Genomic DNA, 5461 nt, shown 5'->3' on the forward strand with positions numbered 1-5461 from the left:
ACAACGGGTGCAAGCCAGTTTTGCACATGCGGAATATTTGGGTTAAACTTGACGAGCCTAGCATATACAGATATGGCCTTGGAACACTGGAGACCAAAAGATCGAACGTGAATCATATAGTAGATATGATAAAAATAGCGATGTTCACCATTGAAGACTACTCCATCTCACGTGATGATCGGACATGGTTTAGTTGATTTGGATCATGTACCATTAAGATGTCTTGAGGGATGTCTATCTAAGTGGTTCTTAAGTAATATGATTAATTGAACTTAATTTATCATGAACTTAGTCCTGATAGTTTTTTGCATATCTATGTTGTAGATCAATGACCTGTGCTACCGTTCCCTTGATAATGCGTTCATAGAGAAAGCTAAGTTGAAAGATGATGGTAGAAACTACACGGACTGGGTCCATAACTTTAGGATTATCCTCATTGCTGCACAAAAGAATTATGTCCTTGATGCACCGCTGGGTGAAAGGCCTGCTACAGGAGCAGAAGCTGACATTGTGAACGGCTGGCAAGCTCGATCTCATGACTACTCGTTAGTTCAGTGTGCCATGCTTTATGGCTTAGAATTGGGACCTCAAAGACATTTTGAACGTCATGGACCGTATGAGATGTTCCAGGAGTTGAAGTTAATATTTCAAGCAAATGCCCGAGTTGAGAGATATGAAGTCTCCAAAAAGTTCTGTAGCTGCAAGATGGAGGAGAATAGTTCTGTTAGTGAGCACATACTCAGAATGTCTGGGTACCATAATCACTTGACTCAGCTGGGAGTTAATCTTCCAGATGATTGTGTCATTGTCAGAGTTCTTCAATCACTCCCACCAAGCTACAAAGGCTTCGTGATGAACTACAATATGCAAGGGATGGAAAAGACTATTCCCGAGCTCTTCGCAATGCATCAAGTGTTGATGGTTAACAAGACCACTAGTTTCAAGAAAAAGGGCAAGGGTAAAAAGAAGGGGAACTTCAAAAAGAATGACAAGCAAGTTGTCACTCCAGGGAAGAATCCTAAAGCTGGACCCAAGCATGACACTGAGTGCTTCTACTTCAAAGGGACTGGTCACTAGAAGCGGAACCGCCCCAAGTATTTGGCGGATAAGAAGGATGGCAAAGTGAACAACGGTATATATGATATACATGTTATTGATGTGTACCTTACTAATTCTCACAGTAGTGCCTGGGTATTTGATACCGGTTCGGTTGCTCATATTTGTAACTCGAAACAGGGACTACAGATCAAATGAAGATTGGCTAAGGACGAGGAGACGATGCGCATCGAGAATGGTTCCAAGGTCGATGTGATTGCCATCGGCACACTACTTATACATCTACCTTTGGGATTAGTTTTAGACTTGAATAATTGTTATTTGGTGCCAGCGTTGAGCATGAACATTTATATCTGGATCTTGTTAGTGCGAGACGGTTATTCATTTAAATCAGAGAATAATGGTTGTTCTATTTATACAAGTAATATCTTTTATGGTCATGCACCATTGAAGAGTGGTATATTTCTGTTGAATCTTGATCGTGATGATACACATATTCATAATATTGATGCCAAAAGATGCAAAGTTGATAATGATAGTGCAACTTATTTGTGGCACTGCTGTTTGGGTCATATCGGTGTAAAGCGCATGAAGAAACTCCATAAAGATGGACTTTTGGAATCACTTGATTATGAATCATTGGATACTTGCAGACCTTGCCTTATGGTCAAGATGACTAAAAACCTTTCTCCAGAAAAATGGAACGAGGTAATGACTTATTGAAAATAATACATACCGATGTATGCGGTCCAGTGAGTGTTGATGCTCGTGGCGGGTATCATTATTTTCTGACCTTCACAGATGATTTGAGCAGATATGGGTATATCTACTTAATGAAATACAAGTCTAAAACATTTGAAAAGTTCAAAGAATTTCAGAGTGAAGTGGAAAATCATCGTAACAAGAAAATAAAGTTTCTATGATCTGATCATGGAGGAGAATATTTGAGTTATGAGTTTGGCCTTCATTTAAAACAATGTGGAATAGTTTCACAGCTCACACCACCTAGAACACCATAGCGTAATGGTGTGTCCGAATGTTGTAATCGTAGTATATTAGATATGGTGCGACCTATGATGTCTCTTACCGATTTGCCACTATCGTTTTGGGGTTATGCATTAGATACAGTTGCATTCACGTTAAACAGGGCACCGTCAAAGTCTGTTGAGACGACACCGTGTGAACTGTGGTTTGGCAACAAACCTAAGATGTCGTTTCTTAAAGTTTGGGGATGCCATGCTTATGTCAAAAGGCTTCAACCTGATAAGCTCGAACCCAAATCGGAGAAGTGCGTCTTCATAGATACCCTAAGGAAACAATTGGGTACACCTTCTACCACAAGTCCGAAGGCAAAATCTTTGTTGCTAAAAAGGGAACCTTTCAAGATAAGGAGTTTCTCTCGAAAGAAGTGAGTGGGTGGAAAGTAGAACTTGATGAGGTAATTGTACCTGCTCTGAATTTGGAAAGTAGCTCATTCGAGAAATCTGTTCCCGTGATGCCTACACCAACTGGAGAGGAAGCTAATGATAAAGATCATGAAACTTCAGATCAAGTTGGTACAGAACCTCGTAGGTCAACCAGAGCATGATCTGCACCAGAGTGGTATGGAAATGTGTTCTAGAGGTCATGTTACTTGATCATGACGAACCTACGAACTATGAAGAAGCTATGATGAGCCCAGATTCCGATAAATGGCTTGAGGCCATGAAATCTGAGATAATATCCATGTATGAGAACAAAGTGTGGACTTTGGTGGATCTGCCCGATGATCGGTGACCCATAGAGAATAAATGGATCTTCAAGAAGAAGACTGACGCTGATGGTAATGTTACTGTCTATAAAGCTCGACTTGTTGCAAAAGGTTTTCGACAAGTTCAAGGAGTTGACTATGATGAGACTTTCTCACCCGTAGCGATGCTTAAGTCTGTCTGAATCACGTTAGCAATTGCCGCATTTTATGATTATGAAATCTGGCAAATGGATATCAAAACCACATTCCTCCATGGATTTCTTAAAGAAGAGTTGTATATGATGCAACCAGAAGGTTTTGTCGATCCTAAATGTGCTAACAAAGTGTGCAAGCTCCGGCGATCCATTTATGGACTGGTGCAAGCATCTCAGAGTTTGAATATACGCTTTGATGAGGTGATCAAAGCATATGGTTTTATATAGACTTTTGGAGAAGCCTATACTTACAAAAAAGTGAGTGGGAGCTCTATAGCATTTCTAATATTATATGTGGATGCCATATTGTTGAATTGAAATGATGTAGAATTTCTGAATAGCATAAAAGGATACTTAAATAAGAGTTTTCCAATGAAAAACCTCGGTGATGCTATTTACATATTGGGCATCAAGATCTATAGAGATAGATCAAGATGCTTGATAAGATTTTTAATGAGTACAACCTTGACAAGATTTTGAAGTAGTTCAAAATGGAACAGTTAAAGAAGGATTTCTTGCCTGTGTTGCAAGGTGTAAAGTTGAGTAAGACTCAAAACCCGACCATAGTAGAAAATAGAAAGAGAATGAAAGTCATTCCCTATGCCTCAGCCATAGGTTCTATAAAGTATGCTATGCTGTGTACCAGACCTATTGTGTACCTTATCATGAGTTTGGCAAGGGGTACGATAGTGATCTAGGAGTGGATCACTAGACAGCGGTCAAAGTTATCCTTAGTTACCTAAGAGGACTAAGGAAATATTTCTCGGTTATGGAGGTGATAAAGAGTTCATCGTAAAGAGTTACATTGATGCAAGCTTTTACACTGATCTAGATGACTCTGAGTCTCAATATGGATACATATTAAAAGTGGGAGCAATTAGGTAGAGTAGCTCCATGCAGAGCATTGTAGACATAGAAAATTTGCAAAATACATATGGCTCTGAATGTGGCAAACCCGTTGACTAAATTTCTCCCATAATCGAAACATGATCACACCTTAGTACTCTTTGGGTGTTAATCACATAACGATGTGAACTAGATTATTGACTCTAGTAAACCCTTTGGGTGTTGATCACATGGCGATGTGAACTATGGGTGTTAATCACATACAAATGTGAACTATTGGTGTTAAATCACATGGTGATGTGAACTAGATTACTGACTCTAGTGCAAGTGGGAGACTAAAGGAAATATGCCCTAGAGGCAATAATAAATTGTTATTATATATTTCCTTATTCATGATAATTGTTTATTATTCATTCTAGAATTGTATTAACCGGAAACTTGATACATGTGTGAATACATAGACAAAACAACGTGTCCTAGTATGCCTCTACTAGACTAGCTCGTTGATCAAAGATGGTTAAGTTTCCTAGCCATGGACATGAGTTGTCATTTGATAACGGGATCACATCATTAGTGGAATGATGTGATGGACAATACCCATCCGTTAGCTTAGCATAATGATTGTTCAGTTTTATTGCTATTGCTTTCTTCATGTCAAATATATATTCCTCCGACTATGAGATTGTGCAAATCGTGGACACCAGAGGAATGCCTTATGTGCTATCAAACATCACAACGTAACTGGGTGATTATAAAGATGCTCTACAGGTATCTCCGAAGGTGTTTGTTGGGTTGACATAAATCGAGATTAGGATTTGTCACTCTAAGTATCTGATCTCTGGGCCCTCTCGGTAATGCACATCATATGAAGCCTTGCAAGCAATGTGACTAATGAGTTGTTCATGGGATGATGCACTATGGAACGAGTAAAGAGACTTGCCGGTAACTAGATTGAACTAGGTATGAAGATACCGACGATCGAATCTCGGGCAAGTAACATACCGATGACAAAGGGAATAACTATATTGACATCGCGGTTCGACCAATAAAGATCTTTGTAGAATATGTGGGAACCAATGTGAGCATCTAGGTTCCACTATTGGTTATTGACCACAGAGGTGTCTCGGTCATGTCTACATAGTTCTCGAACCCATAGGGTCCGCAAGCTTAACGTTCGATGACGATTGGTATTATATGAGTTATGTATTTTGGTGACCGAAGGTTGTTCGGAGTCCCGGATGAGATCACAGACATGACCAGGAGCCTTGAAATGGTCGAGAGGTAAAGATTAATATATTGGAAGGTTATATATGAACACCGGAATGGTTCCGAAGAGGTTCGAGGATTTTTTGGAGTACCGGGAGGTTACCGGAACCCCCCGGGAAAGTTAATGGGCCACATGGGCCTTAATGGAGAGGAGAGGGCAGGCCACGGGAGGTGGCGTGCGCCCCCCCCCCCCAAGCCAATCTGAATTGGACAAGGGGTGCCCCCCCTCTTTCCTTCTCCCTCTCCACCTCTTTCCCCTTTCCCCCTCTCCGTAAGAAGGAAAAAGGGGGGGGGGGCGAATCCTACTAGGAGTGGAGTCCTAGTAGGACTCCCCCTCCATGGCACACCC

This window comes from Triticum dicoccoides, chromosome 2B (assembly GCF_002162155.2).
Source record: "Triticum dicoccoides isolate Atlit2015 ecotype Zavitan chromosome 2B, WEW_v2.0, whole genome shotgun sequence".
NCBI lineage: Eukaryota > Viridiplantae > Streptophyta > Magnoliopsida > Poales > Poaceae > Triticum > Triticum dicoccoides.